Below are 20,603 nucleotides of genomic sequence, written 5' to 3' on the forward strand. Positions count from 1 at the left end.
AAAGAATAGAAAAAGCCCCAAATTCTGCACATAAATTCCTCTCCTGTCAGTTAGCCCATTCCCAAGTTGTGCATACTCAGAGCAAGATTAAAACAGACTAGTCTTAACAAAGCCTAACACCAATTTTGATAGGATAAAAGACAGTAATCTGCTAATACTCCCATCAGCCTGTCAGAAAACATAACAAAATTTTTGGAAGATACATGTTCCAGAGCTTCTATGACTTTTCATTCACAACATCCAGTACCCAGTCAAAAATTATGAGGCGTGGGGTACCTATGTGGCTTAGTGGGTTGAACAGCTGACTCGATTTCAGTTCAGCTCATGATCCCAGGGTTGTGGGATGGAGCTCCGCATCAGGCTCCATGCTTATGCAGAGCATGGAGCCTGCTTACGACTCTCTCTCTCTCTCTCTCTCTCTCTCTCTCTCTCTCTCTCTACCCCCCTCCCTCTCCTCCACTTGTGTTCAAGAAAGAAAGAAAGAAAGAAAGAAAGAAAGAAAGAAAGAAAAAGAAAGAGAGAGAAAGAAGGAAAGAAAGAAAGAAAGAAAGAAAGAGCGAGCGAGCGAGCGAGCCTGGGTGGCTCAGTGGGGTTAAGTATCCAACTCTTGATTTCGGCTCAGGCCATGATTTCACACTCTTGGTATACAGTCCTGAGTTGGGCTCTGCGCTGACAGTGTGGAGCCTGCTTGGGATTCTCTCTCTCCCTCTCTCTCTCTCCGTACCCCCTCCCCACTCTCACTCCTGTTCTCTCCCTCTCAAACAAATATTTTTAAAAACTTATGAGGCCTACATAAAAAAAAAAAGAACCAAATAACCAAAACCAAAAGAAATAAACAATAGAAATAGAATTACAAATGACTCAAATATGGACATATCATAGAGGATTTTAAATAACCATGAATAGTATGTTCAAGAAAATAAGAGGAAAAGATGAACAAAAGTGATTTTTTTTAAAGATGGAGAATTTCAACAAAGAACTAAAATTTATTTTTTAAAAGTAAATGAACATTCCAGAACCAAAATAGAAGATATCTGAAATTAAGAAGGCATCACATGGTTTTTACACAGGATAGGATATAATAGAAGACAGGTTTTTAACCTGGAAAATGAATCAACAGAAAATATTCAAGGGGCACCTGGGTAGCTCAGTTGATTAAGTGTCTGACTCTTTATTTCGGCTCAGGTCATGAACTCACAGTTTGTGATTTCTGAGCCCCACGTCAGGCTCTGTGCTAACTGCAAGGAGCATGCTTGGAATCCTCTCTCTCCCTTTTTCTCCCTCTCTCTCAGTGCTGCACCCCCCTCCCCACTTACTGGATCTCTCTCCCTCAAAATAAATGAATAAAACTAAAAAAAAAAAAGGAAAATAGAAAGAAAACACAAGCACACAAAAGAAAAATAGGGGAGAAGACTTAATATTAAAAGATTTGTTTTTTAATTTTTAAAGTTTGAGAGAGAGAGAGAGAGAGAGAGCGAGAGAGAATATGAATGGGGGAGGGGCAGAGAGAGAGGGGGGCCAGAGGATCCAACGCAAGCTCTGCATTAACAGCAGAGAGCCTCATGCAGGGCTTGAACTCATGAAATGTGAGATCATGACCTGAGCTGAAGTTGGATGTTTAACCAACTGAGCTACTCAGGCACCCCAAATCAGAAAACTTTTAATTCTTAGTCCCTACATTTAATTCTGCCCTAATAAAAACACAAGCTTTATGGGTCACAGTGATTAGATAAGCAGATTTGAAGTCAATATGAGAAAAAAGCAAGAATAGCCAGAGAAATACTGAAAACAAAACAAAACAAAAAACACCAATGAAGGAAGACTTTTCTACTTGATATCAAGACACATTTTTAGGGGCATCTGAGTCGCTCAGTAGGTTAAGCGTCCAACTCTTGATTTTGTTTCAGGTCATGATCTCACAGTTAATGAGATCAAGCCCTGGGTGAGGTTATGCACTGACAGTGCATATCCTGCTTGGGATTCTCTCTCCCCCACCTCTCTCTCTGCTCTTCACCCCTCTCTCTCTCTCTCTCTCTCTCTCTCTCTCTCAAAAAAAAAAAAAACAAACTTTTTTTTAAAAAAAGGACACATTATATTACAATAACACACACATATGTTACAGTAACTATGAAATTGACAGGCAAATCATAGAAAGTCCAGAAACCTATCAAAAACATTTTTTTTTTAAACTTGATGGATGAGCATGGTGACATTTCAACTCGGTGGTGAAAAATTAAATTTTGAAATAAATAATATTTAGACAATTAGGTAGTAATGTGTGGAAAACACAAAGCTTACATTCATTTTCTTCACTTTACATCAATGCAAATTCCAGACGATAAACTACTTAAATGTTAAAAAAAAAAAAATAGGATGACTTTTGATTGTTTTTTTAATTTTTTTAATCTTTATTTATTTTTGAGAGAGAGAGACAGAGCATGAGTAGGGGAGGAACAGAGAGAGAAGGAGACACAGAATCTGAAGCAGGCTCCAGGCTCTGAGCTGTCAGCAGAGAGCCTGATGCGGGGCTCCAACTCACGAACTGCGAGATGGTGACCTGAGCCAAAGTCGGACGCTTAACCGACTGAGTCACCCAGGCAACCCTTTGTCTGTTTTTAAAGAGAGAATATGCAAGTACACACGGTGAGGAGCAGAGGAAGAAGGAGAAAGAGAATCGTAAGCAGCTCCAAACCCAGCATGGGAGCCTGAGGGGAGGCTCTATCCCAGGTAGGGTGAGATCATGACCTGGGCTGACTGAGCCACCCAGGTTCCCCATGTATCTGACTCTTGATCTCAGCTTAGGTCTAGATCTCAGGGTCATGAGTACAAGCCCCACCCTGGGCTCCATGCCCAGTGTGGAGCCTACCTAAAATAATAATAATAATAATAATAATAATAATAATAATACAAGAGATAAATTTTGTTATGTATATTTTAATTTAAAAAAGTATAAGACTTAGCATTTTTCACCCATCAGAATGGCAAAATTCAGGAAGTTTATTACCGTACTATGTTGGAGGGGAATATAAAAAAACAGAATATGGTGTGAATACAAATCGATACAAATACTAAGGAATATAAAATTCCACAATATCGCAGTGCCTGGGTGGCTCAGTCAGTTAAGTGTCCGACTTTGGCTCAGGTCACGATCTCACGGTTTGTGAGTTTGAGCCCGGCATCGGGCTCTGGGCTGACAGCTCACAGCCTGGAGCCTGCTTGGGATGTCTCCCTCTCTCTCTGCCTCTCCCCTGCTCACGCTCTCTCTCTCTCAAAAATAAATAAAACATTAAAAAAATTAATAAAGAAAAATAAAATCCCACAATATCTACCACTTTGATCCAGAAATTCCATTTTTAGGAATCTACCCTACAAGTATTTCCAAATGTATGAAAATGACACATACACAAACTTATCCTCTGCAACACTGTTTGAAATGACAAAATGTAAATACCCACAAGCAAATCAAAAAGAAGCAAGGGGGCTCAATCTCAGGACCATGAGATCATGACCTGAGCCGAAATCAAGAGTCGTACATTTAACTGACTGAGCCACCCACATGCCCCGATAAGAATTAATTTCTAGGTACCAGAATTATAAATTATAAATATGGCATACTACCATTTGTGTATTAAAAGGAAATATATGTATGTATGTTTATACTTACTTACTTATATATGTGAGTATACATATATATATAAAATCCTTACATATATTCACACACATAATTCCTTGCATGTGTAATACCTCCGAAGGGATACACAATGAACTGGTATACTGTTGGCTGCCTTTAGGGACAGGAACTGAGTAATTAAGAGGAAGATTTTTTTCAGTCTTTTGTACCTTCTAAATTTTAACCATATGAATATATTATTTATTCAAAACAATAAAATTTAAAAACAATAATAAATGCCGACAGAAAGAAGAATGCTAGCTAAATCAATTTCTCCAGTTAAAATCCTTAGTACCCATTTCCAAACATTTAACGTTGACATTCAAAGTTCTCCTACATGGCATACTTTTCAAGTATGTCAACCATGTTCCAAAAAAACATCTTAGCCTCTAGTCAAATTAGACACCTTTTCTCACATTTAACTAAGACTTTTTTAAGCCACAATAGGGAGTGTTTAACAAAATAAAATTTGTGCACCAAATATGAAAAATGCCAGAGTACATGAACGAAAACTATATCTTCACCAATCTGGAACTTTTAAATCTCTTCAGCTCTTTTTTAGCTATCTGATGGACAAATTTTCACTAAGAGAAACACTGGTAGAGGAATGTCAACAGAGTTCACGAAGTCCTTATGGTTCTGTCTGCAGCTACAATCCATACATATGGTTTTCCAAATATTAAATAACATTTTGAACGGTGGGAGAAGGACAATTTACCTTCTCAGTGAGTCAAGTCCCTGATCTATTTCCTATTAGTCAAAAAAGCAGACAGCAAAAATGGGATTCCATTAGACTTCTTTCAAAACATTTTTCTTCTCTGTAAGTCTATACAGACAACAATTACTGGCTTCCCTAATGGAAACCACCAACACGTAAGTAAAGAATTTATATTCATGAAATGGTGTCATGTCCACAACTTAGAGGGTAGAGATTGGAGTAAAATGTACTAGGAATACAATGTCACCGTATTAAAATTACCTCAACAGAACTTCTGTGGCCAAGTTCCATAACCCTTACTAAACTCCTACTGCTGACTCTTATTGTGCAAAAACCTGTTTTCCCACAAAAGATGCTCCTTACCTTTCACCTAGAACAAAGAGCAATTTGAAATGAAATAGATCTGTGGACTCTCTAATACCAAACAAATCTAAACTAGAAACAAAACACTACTTCTCTCCATATTTGGCTCCCCTCCATCATCTCTACAATACTGCTGCATCACATGAAAAGACTATTATTATATTGGATATTACTTTTAATCCTTCATAAATATTTCTATTACTCATCATGGCAAAAAAAAATTTCTGCTTCTTGTGGGTGGAGCTTAGAGAATAAAAATTAGGCCTGTATAAAAAAAGTTATGATGAACTCCGAAAGTAGTATAACTTTTAATGCCTTACATAGGAGATTGTTTCAAATTACATAAAATTGAAATAGAAAACTATAAGCTACCAGTTAATTCTCACTCATTTTTTATTAAAATATATAGGTGCTTTAAAATCGGAGGCAACATATACGCAATGTAAATGACTGTTTACCCATACCAAGATTTCTATTATTATTTTAACTCCGTTATCACTATAACTGTTTAACTAATGTCTGAGGACTGCTTTGTATTACATACTGTTCTTGAGAGAATTAAAATTTTAATGAAATGAAGGTATTATTTTCCATGTACTTAAAGTTAGTATCCCTGCAAGCTCTACATAAGCAAGTCGAAGCAAGATCTCCTCATTCCCAATACGATTTTATTATTTTGCATATCATTGCTTCCCCCAAGTGCAACTCACCTCAATGACACAGGGCGTTAGCCGAAATAACGGTGATGATCGACAAGCATCGGTCTAGGTGTAGCAACCTTCCTTTGGCAATTAATGAGGCAGAGGCATCATCCCGCATTTTGAAAATGACATCCTGAAAGAGAAACCAAGTCTGTCTAACCTGCAGCAGCTCACAGACCACTTGAAAGGGGTGCACTGAGACTCCTACACCCGACACCAGACTTTGGCTGACCCCTCAGGCTTGCCTCCTTGCCGCCTCCGGCAACGCCCCATGAGACATGTCCACACTACTCAGAGCAAACGGATTGGTTTCTGAGCCCCCTTGGAAACGGCGGGCGGCGGCAGGGGGAGTGCCCGGGTTACCGCCCCTGCAACTTCACAGAGGTGGTTGCTAGTGGCCTCGGCGGGATGGGGGTGGGGGATGGCATCTGGGACAGGGAGGCTACCTGCCTGCCACGTCCTTCTGTTTCGCGACGCTTGTTCTGGACTCGGGGATACGCGGACAACTGCTTAGGACTCCGAGCGGACGACTATGCACCCTAGCGCCCCCAACCCCTAGCGCGAATGCAGAGGAAGGGGGAGCGGCCAGCGCGTCACTGGCGCTGGCGTGTGACGTCAGCACGCGGAAGCTGGCGCGCATTGGGGGTGGGGGGGGAAGGAGTGGCGCGGCGTGGCGGGGCGGGGCAAAGGCACAGCAGGTGAGAGAGAATGAGAAAAGGAGGCAAAGGAGATGAAAGGGAAAGAAAAGAGTGAGCCAGAGATGAGGGCTAGAACTCACAAATAGAAGCTGATTTTGATTAAAGCATATTATAAATTTTTCCCACATATACTACACAGAGAATGGCACTTTTTTTTTGTTGTTAACGTGAAGGTTGTTCCTTAGGGATACCGCATGTTTTAAAGTAATTTTGCTTTAGAAAGCAAGCTTGTTTCTAGTATATCTTGGATGATTACAGCAAGAAAGTATTTTTAAGCCTTGACTTTTTTTTTTTAAGGCTATAATGTAGTTTTCTACACATTTACATCTAACGTGTGTATAAATTACTTGCCGGTATATTCAAAGGTGGTTGAAGTACCCTTCTTTATGGCAGGACTTTCAAAGACAGGAAGAGATTTTCTTGTAATAAGGGATCAAGTCTATCATCGTCATGAGTAGCTCTATGGCTAAGTTGCCTTATCTAGAGTATTCCTGAGATGCTGGAGAATCCAAACTTGAAGACGAAGGAGGACGGTGGCTTGTCTACTACGTTAGCTACATTCCAGGTTGTATCTGTTGGACATGTGATGTATGTAGCCTGGTGGAAAGTTTACAGATTTTGCCAGAGACCACAGAGGTCAAAGATTCGGATCAGTGCTTCAAAGAAATAGCCTTCCTTCTCTCTCATACTCTAATACATCAACACCCAAGACCCCTGTGAGTTTTCCCAATCTGTGGTTTAGCCAGGCTTATAAGAAATACTAAAAGGAAGAAAAGAAAAGACAAGACAAGACAAGACTATTACTGGCAAGGAAATTGAAAGTTTTTGGCTTCTTTGCCAGAAGATGGCACTGCAAGTCATCCAAGCTGGCAAATTGGAGAGACTCTGCTTTGGTTTATCTCCTCTTCAATCTCCATCCATTCAAAAGACTTGTTTTCCTCATTTTCTCATTTCTCGGCTAACCTCCTTTGGCCCCTCCCACCCTCAGTTAGCAGGCATTTTGGTGTCTGAATGCACAATAACGACAGTTCTACCCACGTACCTTTATACAGCAAAGCAGCATAAGAATGTTGCCAATTGCTAATCTAAGTAAATTCTCTTTTGCTGCATTCATGAAGAATGGCTAGTCGGATACCTCCTTAGATAACTCTTCAGGCTCTTATCATAAACTGTTGGAATATAAACTGCTACTGTCTTTGTAGAAGCCATGCTAGCAATATGCATATCCTTTTGACTTATTTTGTCAAGTGTGTAAAATAACACCATACAACATGCCCCCCCCCCCCAGAATGGTAGAATTGCTGGCAGAAGGAAATGGTTTACACAACCTCCACTCGCTGATAAGCTCTACAATTTGTTTCTCTGTATCTGCCAGGGTAGCAGTTCTAGATCTGCTTTGAATAGATAAACTCTTACCACTGTGAGTAATTATATTTTCCCCTTTCCTGAGGGCTTAAAGATTTTATTGGCTGCTTACTGAGGAGGGAATAAAGCTAATTTGAGTGTTGGTAGAGTTTTTGTTACTAATGCATCAACTCAGTTTTAATCAAAAGAAAATATGATTTCCAGTACAAGAAACTGATTTTACTGACATAACTTATTCTGCTATACCTCCTAATATTTCCTATATACTGAGGGCTTCTTATTAATTTTTGTTTGGGTTTTTTTCCAGTTTTATTAAGATATAAGTGACATACAGTACTATATAAATTTAAGGTGTACAGTCTAAACATTTAACTTATATATTATAAACTGATTATCCTTAATAATTATTAGTTTAGCTGATACTCATTATCTCATATAAAGAAGAAAGAGAAAAAGTTGTTTTTCTCTTGTGAGAACTTTTATGGAAAAAATAAAAAAATAACAAGAACTTCTAAGATTTATTCTTTTACCAACTTTCAAATATACTATATAGCACTGTTATTATAGACATCATGTTGTACATTACATCCTCAGTACTTAATTATAACTGAAAGTTTGTAGCTTTTGACACCTTATCAAATCCCCCCCCACACACACACACACTCCACCCTACTAAGGGCTTTTAAAAATGGATACTAAGACCTGTAGTCAAAAGATAAATTAAACAGCCTATAGTAGGCAGAATAAAGGCCACCCAGTGATTTCCCTGCCCCCCCAATCCCTGGAATCTGTGAATATATTAGGTTACATGGCAAGGGGGAATTAAAGGTGCAGATGGAATTAAAATTACTAATCAGCTGACCTTAAAATAGGGAGATGAGCCTGGATTATCCAGGTGGACCCAATGTAATCACAAGAGTCCTTAAAAGTGAAAGAGGAAGGCAAGAGAGTCAGAATCAGAAGGAAATGTTACTTTAGAGGAAGTTCAGAATGAGAACTTCTCTTTAGAAGAAGAACAGAATAAGAAAGATTCAAACCACTGCTGCTGGATTTGAACATGGAGGAGGGGGCAATTCAAGTGGTCTCTAGAAGCTGCAAAAGGCACAGAAATGGATTCTCCCCTAGAGCTTCTAGAAGTAAACACAACACTGCTACCATCTTAATTTTAGCCGGTGAGATTTGTATTGGACTTCTAAGCTACAGAACTCTAAGATAATAAACCTGCGTTGTTTCAAGACACTAAATTTGTGGGAATCTGTTGTAATAGCATACTAATACAAACTAATATTCTTTTAAGGTTCCAGGAGCAGAGTAGATCAGGCTGACTGGTAAATTCTTTTTATTGCGTACGAAAAGCCCACAGCTTCATAAAGTATCTGGTAAGAACTCCAACCAGACAGAATCCCTTCTGGAACACTTGCTGAGAAGGAATAAAATCAAGGTGGAAGTATTCACATTAGAACACATAAAGAAAATGTTCAAGGGATCTGGTTATAGTCCTTACCATGTAAAACACCCAAGTCTGTTGAAGAGGAGGTTTAACACCACTAGATTCTTCTAACACAAATACTAGAGGAATTACAGAAAAGGTTCTTCCCTGGATAGAATCTATTGTTCTATCACTAAAATATCACATACATATTGTTTAGATAGATCGCCCATGTCTAATGTAGTGCTTCTAACTTAATGCTGCTTATTAACTGGCAATAATTATGAATATGGATATTGAGGCCCAAACTTGGAATAATTAAAACAATTTCTGAGAGTGGATTCCAAGCAAGAGTATTTTTTTGAAGCTCCCTAGGTGGCTCTGATGCAGAGTGAAGGTTGAAAACTACTGACAAGATGGTTGTATGTCAGAAATGGATTTTAAAATAAACATGTTCTTGCAAAAAAGTGAGGTAGTGTGTAGTATAAACAATATTACAGAAAACCAAATGTGCAAATAGACTCATTGTTGCCCACTTACAAGAGATCCTTGGGATAATCCCCCATGTAGAAACTAATACACTACCATAAAAGGATTTAGGATTTATTTATAAAAGGATCATAGAAAGCAGATATGATTGATTAATAGCCTCTGTCTATTCTCTACTATTCTCAGGGTCTATGTGCTTCTTCCCAAAATTAGGCTACATATCTGCATTGACAGAAGAAAACATCTAATGTCTGTAAATCTCTTGTAAGACTTGTCCAACAGTGTTCCAAGTTACATAAAAGTGTTCTTGGATATTATCACAGTGCCATGAATTTGACCTTGATAAAAGAAATGAAAGAGTCATGAGAAGTTTGACTGTATTGTGAGCACTCCCACTATCACCATGGGCACAATACCAACTGTGTAGCCCAGAATTGTATTATTTGAGAATATTCAATTCTGCCCTGGTAAAAAAAAAAAGAAATGGTATAAGAAATAACACTCACGTGTTAAGCAGATAAGTTACTAACCTGTGTTATATGGTGGACAGGTAAAGTTAACAGGACATATACTGTTGAACATAGGTAGAAAAGTCTGGAAAGACCAAGAGATGCCTAATATTAATGAGGCACTAAACATATGAGAGGCATCTAATCATTAAGCACTAATATACTCATGACGTACTCAATATACACGAAACACTCAACATTCACAGGTCTCAATTCTGTCTCCCTGTGTGACATTCACACTGTGTCCCACATGACCTGCTCCAAAAGTGCAAAATCTGTACCTGCTCACCGGGTTAACTGGCAAGCTACAGAGGTGCCCAGGTACTCTTGCCCCTGCATCTCTTTAAAATATCCAGAGTGTCATTGGCTTAGGCACCTTCCATCTCTGAACCCTTGCTCAAATATCAACTCTGGTCCTAATTACCTAACCATGAACAGAAAGGTTAATATGCCAAAAAGAGAGACAAGACATATTAGCATTGCATAACCACATGTTTCAAATCATGTGTCTTTCCTCTCGACTTGTACCTTATCTGAAGTGTGTTAATTTTTCCCTCTTGCTTCTCATGGTATGTTAGCCTTTGTGACCCCTGAGATAGCTTATCTGGTAGTATATTTGGGGGGTATCATTGTATGAATGTAATTTCCCACACAACACCAAGCAGGTACTATCTGGATATTACTTGGAATTGTATGTTATAAAGAATTTCAAAAGAGTGCAACTCTTTTGCCTAATATCCTATAATTTTTAACTCTGCACTCAAAAAAATTCCAGACTTTGCTGGCAACAAGGGAAGAATCCTTAATTTTGGTAGGTCCTAAGATATGTCCTTAGAAGAATTTTTAATCTTTTAAATTTTCCAAATAAACCAGATTAACAATTTTTGGAATATTTATTTTAGTAGAGTTTATTTTAATTGGAGGAAGCTAAATTTCTTGATCCTACAAAGTCACTCAAGTGGCCCACTGATTACTGCATATGCTGGGTGACTAGACCTCACTGTTCCAGGATTAGATAGCAAGAACTTTTGGAATTTTTTGCCTGTTTCTTTAAGTGGTATAGTCTGAAATTCAGACTTGTGGAAATATGTGTAATCTTTTAGCTATAACTTCATGTAAGACCTAGAGACAAGGGAAGGGCAAAGGGGGGTTTGAAAAAAAGTTACACTGAGAGAAATGTGATTTGTGGGTTGATGCCCGCACTGAATCAGGAAGTCAATGTAAATAGTGATTTGAGTCTGTGAGGTTGTCAGCTGGTACAAACAGATATATGAGCCAAAAAATCTGGTGCTTAAGCCTATTAAGGCATAAAACCCTTTTGGGTGAGGGTTATACAAAGAGGATTTCCTTTTCTCAAAACAACAACAAAAAAATCAAACACAAGCAAAACAAACAAAAACCCCAAGCCAACTAGTGTATCAGGGAAGGAAGGAGCACTCTTTTACCACTTTTGGGTAGGTGGCTGTGCATTTGAGAATAGTGACTCCTATCTCTCTTTTCTGTTTTTGAACTGGAATGCCTACAACTGTTATCTTATGCCCATCCCACCACGGTATTTTGGGAGTGTTGGGAATGGATAACTTGCCTCTTTAGTTTCACAGGTCCACAGATGAAGAATTAATAGATTACAGGCAGGAACATCATCTTCATTTGATTTGGAAGAAATTTTAGACTTTTAGCTGATGATATTTAGATTAAGAGGAAGTTTTGAACTTCAAGTTGATGCTATGTTGGGATGAGCCCTTTCAGAACCTTGGAAAAGGGTGAATGTATTCTATTTTATCTATAAATCATCAGGGGCTAGAGGGCAGACTGTGGGAGGTAAATTCTGAGATGGCCCCAAGATTCCCATGCCCTGAAGTACATGCAAAAATATCATTGCCTCTCCTTCACTGTAGGCCAGACTGTGAATATAGGGATTTCACTTCCATTATAAGGTTATTAATCAATTGACTGTGAATTAATAAAAAAATGAGATTATGATGGATGGGCTTGACTTAATTAAGTGACCCCTAAAAAAGAAGTCAGAGAAATTCTCCTGCTGGTTTTGAAGAGGTAAACTACTATGTGGTGAGAAGGCCATGGAGTTAGGACTTGAGGATGGTCTCTAGGAGCAGAGAGCAATTCTGGTCAATAGTGAGTAAGAAAACAGAGACGTGTTGCAATAAAACAGGGACCTCAGTCCTATAACCAGAAATGTACTGTCACAGGACCCTGATTAAAACCCTTTTCTGTTATATACAACTATCAAAAAGGTGTTGAAACTAGAATATTGGTGATATTAATGCTATTAGAGTGCTATGTACCTTGAAGATACAAAATATATATGTAAGTCAGATATTCATTACTCTCTTGTACTGGAGGGCCCAAGAAGCATACAGTCAAAAGCTCTGGTATACAATTTACAGTTTAATAAAAATTTGGTAGGGAAGCAAAGAAGGTTCTCTAGCATATCCCACTTTTTTATATATGTATATTATCTTTGTATATGCCTAGAAAGGTCCTGGAAAGTTCCCCAAGACACTTAATTGTATGTTTTTTGTGGACAGTGACACTAAGATTGGTCAGGTTGTACAGGACACCAACTTTCAATTTGTATTTTCTGTATTCTTTCAAAATATTTTAACTCATTGTATTAGCTTCCTAAGGCTGCTGTAACAAAGCAACACAAACTGAGGAGCTTAAAAAAACCCCAGAAATTTATTTTCTCAGTTCTGGAGTCTAGAAGTCTGAAAATTAGGGTGTCAATAAGGTTATGCTCTCTTTAAGGGCTCCAGGGAAGAATCCCTTCCTTGTTTCTTCCAGTTTCTGGTAGCCCCAATTGTTCTTTAGCTTTTAACAGCGTAACTCCAGTCCCTGCCTCCATCTTCACAGAGTCATCTTCCTGTCTTTGTGTCTCTTCTCTTCTTATAAGGTCACTAATAATACTGAATTAGCCCATCCTGATGACCTTACCTTGATCACATTTGTAAAGAACATATTTCCAAATGAAGATATATTTAAGGGGGAGGGGAGGAATCTTTTGAGAGGACATGGTCAGCCTATAATAGCCATGGCTCGCTCTTAATTGAAAAATAATGTGCGACATGCTACAAGACAACATCCTTGTCTCTTTAAAACATCAATATAATGAAAAATTGAGGGAGGAGCTCTTAGAGATTGAAAGAGATTTAAGAAACAACTGAAATGCAATGCTTGAAACTTGATAGGACACTGGTTTGAAAAAAAAACTGCAAAAGAATTTTTTGCTTAACAATTGGCAAAATTTAAATATGGACTGGTTATTAGATATCAGGGACTTATTGCTAATTTTCCTAGTTGTGATAATGGTATTGTTCTTGTGTTGGGGAAGTTGTTATTCTTAGGAGATGCATTTTTTAAAACTTGTTTAATGTTTATTTATTTTTGAGACAGAGAGAAAGATAGAAGGAGAGGAAGGAAGGGGGAGGGGCAGAGAGGGAGACACAGAATCCTAAACAGTCTCCAGGCTCTGAGGTGTCAGCACAGAGCCCAACAAGGGGCTCGAACTCAGGAGCTGCAGATCATGACCTGAGTTTAACCCAATGCCTTAACGGACTGAACCACGCAGGCGCCCCGCAGTTGCACACTGAAGTATCTAAGGGTAAAGTATAATGTCTGCATCCTAATTTTCACATGCTTCAGGGGAAAAAAAAAATCCAAATATAAATGAAGCAACTATAGCAGAATTTTTGAATGTGACTGATCCTGTCATGCCCATGATTAAAAACCTTCATCTATTGTTAAGTTGAATTTTTTCTTCACAAACGTTGTTTTTAGTATTTATCAAAGATGTTAAATGAACAACCATTGCGTATGAATGTGCAATGTACTATTCTATTAAGTTTTCTGGATGTTTGGACACTTTCTTATTTATTTATTTTTGAGAGAGAGAGAACGTGAGCAGGGGAGGGGCAGTGAGAGAGGGAGACAGAGGATTTGAAGTGGGATTGGCGCTGACAGCAGAGAGCCAGATGGGGGACTCAAACTCACCAATCCCGAGATCTTGACCTGAGCTTAAGTCAGACACTTAACCAACTGAGCCACCCAGGCGCCCCTGGACATTTTCCGAACAACTTGGAGAAAAAAACTACTTACAAACAAAACTTTCCAACCGTCCCTGATTATCTAGGATAAGGCATAAACTCTTCGGCGTAACTGCTGACTTCTGCATCATCATCTCAAGTCATCTCTCCATTTTACATCTCGCACACTATATTCAACGCCAGGATAACATAGAACTTCCAATTTCTTCCCCCCTTACGTGAAATTTCTACCAGATACTGTTTGTTTCCCCCACCCCAACTCCTGTCCCTCAACTTTTTTTTTTCCAAAATCCAGATATCAACTCTTCTGTAAAGATTTCTTTCCACATTACTCTCTCAGAAGGGTGCTTCTTTTCCTGAGCAGATATTCTTTATTGCACCGGAATAGAAACCCCTTGAGCCCAGGTGTCAGGTTTACTGAAGTTTGGCTGGTACACGTTACTTTAATAAACACTTGCCAAACTCAAATACATTCAATTCGACCGTGTAGAAATTGAAATCGGATTACCCATTTTCTCCAAAACACTTTATTTCCAAGCATTATTTTTGAAACTGCGTAACGGCTAAATTTGGGTTATCAGTTTTCTCTGCATGTTTATCAGGCATATAACCCTCCCCCCCCCCCCCCCACCACGACATATAAGGCGAGGTAAGGCCGCTGCTTTCCCTGCTTCCGACCTAGAAACACAGGCAACATTTGGTGCTTAAGGCCATTTCTCTCGTTCTGTTTTAGGAAGTAGAGCTCGCGGACGGCTGCTTTTGCCTTTCGCTTTTGGCGCCGAAGCTTGCCGGGATTTCATGCGCTGCTCCGGGTCTTCTGCCGGCGTGGAATTGGGAGCTTCCGAGGATGCTGGGTACAGCGCGCGCCTGCGGCCTTCTGAGAATGCTTCCCCCAAGGCGGCCACCTCCTGTCCTTTCGCGAGGTCACCAGAGGGGCAAATAGCAAAGCGTGAGTGACTGAGCTAATCGCCGGGGAAGGGTTTCACACCCAGCTCGGCCCCTCAGGGCTGGCTAGCTCGCTTTGCTCCTCCTCCTGCCGCCCCAGCTCCGGCCCGCCCACCGTTTCCACATTGCCCAATGGGTGCCGACGCGCCTCCAACCGCGGCCGGTGGAGGAGGTATTCGGCGGCCGGACGCTGAGCGGCCGTTCACGTCAACGCGGTGACGTCACGCGTAGACGCACCTGTCGGGCTCCTGACTCCTGCTGTTTCCCTTCCCCTTCCGTGGCTTGGGGCCGGTGTGGTCCGGAACCCCAGCCCCTTTTCACAGTGCCAGTTCGTCTGCGGCCGGGGAGTTGGGCTGCGTAATGAGGCAGGAAGGTGTGGTGGGCTGAAAGGCATTCTACTTCATTTGCGAGTTGGAACATGGATTCAGTTTTAGTCTTTTAAGAGGGAAGTGAGGTTGGAGATTTTTATTTTTAATTTTAGGTGGAAGCAATTGAGTTTAGGGCCCTCCAAAGGAAGCGGATTTAACTTAATGCTGCTCCCGTGTTTGGAGAGGACAAAAAAAAGGTCCTACCTGGCAAAATTTCCGTAACCTCTTCGGTAGAAAACCCAAGGTATCTTTTAAATCGCAGTAGTTTTCGTTGTGTGTGAAGCTTTCTTCAGGTGGAGCTCCCAGGGTAGCTAGGTTTTTAGGTTTGAAACAGATGCAGAATCCAAAGGCAGCGCAAAAAACAGCCACCGATTTTGCTATGCCTCTGAGCTGCAAGGTGAGTTGCATTGTATGAGTGAAGATTTGTTAGCTGTTATGTTCACGGATTTTGGGTCAACTGTGATGCCAGGGCTCTCATCTTGGTTTATCTTATAACAAAACCCTACATGATGTTAAACCTTCCCTGATTAGGTATATTCCCTCGGACATTCTATAAGATTTCGCCGGTTTTCCTTTGGGAACCGTCGAAGGACCTTTGAATAGAGTGGAAGTAGGTTCCAGGAAAAGATTAATATTGAACTCAGAGATTGGGTTTTGCTTGCTCTAAAATTGCCCGAATTTAAAGTTAATACTCAGTTTTTCTATCTTTGGTCTAAATTTATGTGTATATCAAGACATAGTTTGTGTGTATATATAACATTTGTGTTTTGATGTTAAACTTGGATCAGAAACTACCTTAGAATCTCAATTTTGCATATAATATACATTTTATTTGTATAGCACGTTAAACTAGAGCACATAGAAAATTACCTATACATTATGCTTACGTTTAAGATTTCTGAGATTTCTGTTTCTTTTGGATTAAAAAAAAAAGCCCTTGTTTATGAGAATTGAATCACCCTTTTCTTTTTTTGGTAATTCAAAACTTCAGTTTTGCAGACTATACTATAAACTTTTTTTGAGCCATGCGATTTAGTTATTGCAGCATCATTGTGGCTTTTGTCATTGATTTTTGAATCTTTTCAGAAATGCTTTGCTTTTCATCTCTAAACAGTTTAATTTACAAGATTCTTTTCTTGAGGTCGGTATGAAAATAATCTAACTGATGTCAGTCAATTTTACATGCCTTTGTGAGTCACTAGAAAATACTGTGTAGCTCGAGAGTACACATAGGAGTTAAAATGCTAGAGTATGTATTGTTGATTTTCATCTTAAAAGGTGCTGCTGCTGACTGTTGTTACATAGTATGACTTAAAAACCAGGTGTGTGACCTACAGATATTTGGCAGACCGAGTATGTTTTAATGACCTCTGGTTGATAGGAGCAGTCACTGTTGGCAGAATCCATGGCATCCCCCTCCCACACCCTACTTCCCATACTCTTCGAAGACTGATTGTTTGCTTGGAAAATGGGTCAAATTATTTTAAGAGGTCAATAGAAATGTATAGTGCTTACATCTTGAAAATTGTGTTTTAAGCATGTGATTTCAGTCATACAAAGTTCATTACAAATGAAAAAATCCAACTTGGTAATGAGTATATACAGTTCAGGGGAACAGAATTGCTGAGGTTATGGTTTTATATTAATAAATTGGCTATTTTCCAGGTCATGTTGGTGATAGGCTTTCAATTTCCTGTCGTGTGACATGTTGGTAATAATTTTCAGACCACTCAGGAAGCCAGATTTGATCTCTGTGGTGGTTCAGATATCAAAGCAGTATCCTGTGGCATTTGGCCACTCTCACTGCTTTGTAGAACCTTCATCTAAGTTTCTAGTCAGACTCGACAGCAGTGATCTAAAACATATAATATGATATAACAAGTGTTAATATTTATTGAGTGAATTCTGTGGTTCAGATTCATTCCTAAGTGTTTTTTTGTGGATTATCTCAATTTTGACACCAACCCCATGAAGTAGGTACTTTGTTTTTCCATTATACAGATAATGGAAACTGAGGAATAGAACAGTTATTTAACTTGCCCAAGGTCTCAGTTGTGTCACAACTGGCATGATTTCAGAGCTCTTGCTCTCAATGGCTGCACTGTATTTCAGGTAAGACTAGTCAAAATGCCAGAAGAAAAGTTAGGACGAGAGATACGGCACCATAGGTTCATTTATTTTTCAATTATAAAAGTAATGTGAAATTACAGAAACTCTGGGAAATAAATTTTTGAAACTTTCATTCTATTATAATGAACTCTTTTTGTGTGTTTTTCATATGCACATTCACACGTGTATATATATTGTAGCTATGATTTATTTTGATTTTTAAAAATAAATGTTCTTCAGTTAAAGTACAAAATGTAAGACCAACACATGTTGAGAAACTGCCCATTTGTATTGCTGAAATACAGAGAGATTTGATCTGCAACTTTGACTGCAGCCAGTTACTATTTTTTGCCCTTTTGAGTAGTTGAACAGTTTCTGTCCTGTAAAATCATGAAAATTATTTAGTCTTCCACAGCATCTTTTTGTTGGATTATTGTTTACCTTTCTTTTTTTCTTATAGTCTAAGCCTTATATTTGTGTTTTTACTTTTAAAATCATCTAGTATTTAACTTTTGAATGACTAAAAATTTTTATGAATCTAGGAAACTTCAGAGTGTCTACTTCCTTTAGCAGGTTATTCATTTAATACTTCTTTTGAAGAAAAATGCAAGCACAGCAGTTTGGACATGCAGCTAACTTAATAGTAGAGAAAATAGCAAGTAATATTGCTTTGGGGAGAAATCAGTTTCATTGTTGTCATATCTTGTATGTGGTAACAATACGTATCAGAATAAATTCTGTGATGTTCTGACCTAAGTTTTATGATGTTATATGGGGTGGAGGGGTCATTCTTTGGTAAAATAAATTTGAGAAGCTTTTCACAGATTTAGTGTTTACTCCAGGTTTTCTCAAGAGCCATATGCTGTTAGCCATTACAATTCTAGAATGGGGTATGCTTTATTACCCAAACTTATTTGACCATGAAATCTTTTACTGGACTTGTATTCTGTATGCATACTCATCTTCAAATATTTTAGTTGCCTTTTTGGCTCCATAGCATGATTCATGTCAGTAGTTTTGCTTCAGTTAACTTCTTCTCCCATCTCTGCCCCATAAAATCCCACTTATCTTTTAAGGTTGAAGTCAGTTGTGTCTCTTCCAAAGGAGGCTTCTCACCTCAGTTACACTGAGATGAGCTCTTTTTTCCAAGCTCTTATAACACTACTGCTGTTTTCTGTGATATCTGTCATATATTGCCTTTTATTGTATACATTACTTTATAGGAAAGTATTTCAGCATTGCTTTCAAGGACAGTGTATAATGCAATTTATGCTGAACTTTACTGAAAGCTGTAAGGCCTATACAAATATGCCATTAATCAATAAAAATTGTCTATTTTTTTTTTACAATGTCTGATACATTAGTAGGTATTCTGTAAACATTAGTAAATGAATGAGTGATTGTGTTGAAATTCATTGTCACATTTTGATTTTTGACCAGTACTTAAAAATACAGTTAAAATATTTATAGTTATGATATTTATATGAGATGCTTAAAGTATTTATATGAAAATGCTCCTTACACACAAATGGCTACATCAGTCAGCATTTTACCTCTGCTATTATGCTTGTGAAACTTATGTCCATCTCTCTAGTTGCTAATATTTGGGATTTTCATTTCTTTTTTCAGTGATATTGTACCTACTTTTCTTTTTTTTTTTATTTTTTTTTATTTTTTTTTCAACGTTTATTTATTTTTGCGACAGAGAGAGACAGAGCATGAACGGGGGAGGGGCAGAGAGAGAGGGAGACACAGAATCGGAAACAGGTTCCAGGCTCTGAGCCGTCAGCCCAGAGCCCGACGCGGGGCTCGAACTCACGGACCACGAGATCGTGACCTGGCTGAAGTCGGACGCTTAACCGACTGCGCCACCCAGGCGCCCCTGTACCTACTTTTCTATTTAGCTTACTAGCCAGCCAGGTAGCTGACTGATACACCTTTGAAACTTAGCCATGATCCTTAGCCCTACCCAGTCTCCTTTCTGAGAGAGGTAAAACTTGACTGGGAGCTATGGAAAATTGGTGTAACTACTTCAGGCTGTGGGTCCCTTATCCTCGAATTTGCAGTCTTCCTAGTTCTTCTTCCCACCCCCCAATTCAGGTGGCATACTACTTAGTGTTTGCAGTTTGGGTGCTAGATTGGTGCACTGAATGAAGGGAACAACCACTCCCCTCATTGTAGTCTGGCCTTGAATAGGACTTAAAGCTTACATACCTAATTCTATAGTTGGAAAGAACACTCTGATCTTGAGTCCCATAAGATGTAGAAGAATGAAATTTGTTCTTCCAGCTGTTTTGAATCAATTAGTCAAGTCAGAAACCTAGCAGATCTCTTAGATTTCTTCACTGTTCCCCACAGTTTATTGTTTACCACATCCTCTTAAATATTTTTCAGAATTCTTTTCACTCCATATTGTGATGTCTTAGGTTAATTATGCCTTCAGTATCTCATATTTAGGATTATTCAGGGTTCTACTGGAATTAGGGTTACCTAACTCCTCTTTCAGCCTTTTGCTCTTCTAATCTGTCTTCCATACTGCTGCTACTGTTGCCTTGCTAAAATTCGTATTTGGTCATGTGGTTTATCTTTTAAAACTCTTAATGGTTTCTCTTGTGTATAAATGAGTAATTAAGTTCCTTAGCACAGCATATGAACTCCTCCCTTTCTGATCTGGCCTATGTCCACCTCTCCAGCTACTCTCCAGTCCCTTACCTCTTATTTAAGCTACCTAAGCAGGTTTTATTGTCATGCTGCTGTGTTTTTGCATGTATTTTTTTTTTTTTGTTTTTTGTTGTTTGTTTTGCTTGTATTGACTTTCATCTCATAGTTAGCCCAGTTCACTCATCCTAATCCTTCAAGTACTCAGCTTAAACATTCCCTTTATTAAATGTTCACTTTTAAGGATGCCTGGGTGGCTCAGTCGGTGAAGCATCCGACTTCAGCTCAGGTCATGATCTCACAGTTTGTGGATTTGAGCACCACGTCGGGCTCTGTGCTGACAGCTCAGAGCCTGGAGCCTGGTTTGGATTCTGTATCTCCCTCTCTCTCTGCCCCTCCCCCACATATGCTCTGTCTCTCTCTGTCTCTTAAAAAATAAGTAAACGTTAAAAAATTCTTTTAAATAGTTTAAAAAATGTTCACTTTTAAGACTTTTCCAGGTAGCATGCTTATTCCT

At 38.9% G+C, this 20,603-nt stretch overlaps 2 protein-coding genes across 7 annotated transcripts in view; one reads left to right on the forward strand and one right to left on the reverse strand.

The window, feature by feature from the left end:
• Positions 1–6,001, reverse strand: part of NEK1 (NIMA related kinase 1) — a 230,289-nt gene extending 224,288 nt beyond the window's left edge. For all 4 annotated transcript variants that reach the window (XM_047090703.1, XM_047090704.1, XM_047090701.1 and 1 more), the window contains exons 1-2: positions 5,899–6,001; positions 5,462–5,585 (exon numbers count right to left, since the gene is read on the reverse strand). The gene's annotated coding sequence lies outside the window, so the exon portion shown is untranslated. The remainder of the gene's footprint in view (positions 1–5,461; positions 5,586–5,898) is intronic.
• Positions 6,002–15,224: 9,223 nt separating this feature from the next.
• Positions 15,225–20,603, forward strand: part of CLCN3 (chloride voltage-gated channel 3) — a 97,875-nt gene continuing 92,496 nt past the window's right edge. For all 3 annotated transcript variants that reach the window (XM_047091048.1, XM_047091050.1, XM_047091052.1), the window contains exon 1: positions 15,225–15,716. The gene's annotated coding sequence lies outside the window, so the exon portion shown is untranslated. The remainder of the gene's footprint in view (positions 15,717–20,603) is intronic.

The sequence above is a fragment of the Lynx rufus genome, unplaced genomic scaffold, assembly GCF_022079265.1.
Source record: "Lynx rufus isolate CCGP_SWC_20201006 ecotype Redwood Valley unplaced genomic scaffold, mLynRuf1.p SCAF_3, whole genome shotgun sequence".
NCBI classification, from domain to species: Eukaryota; Metazoa; Chordata; class Mammalia; order Carnivora; family Felidae; genus Lynx; species Lynx rufus.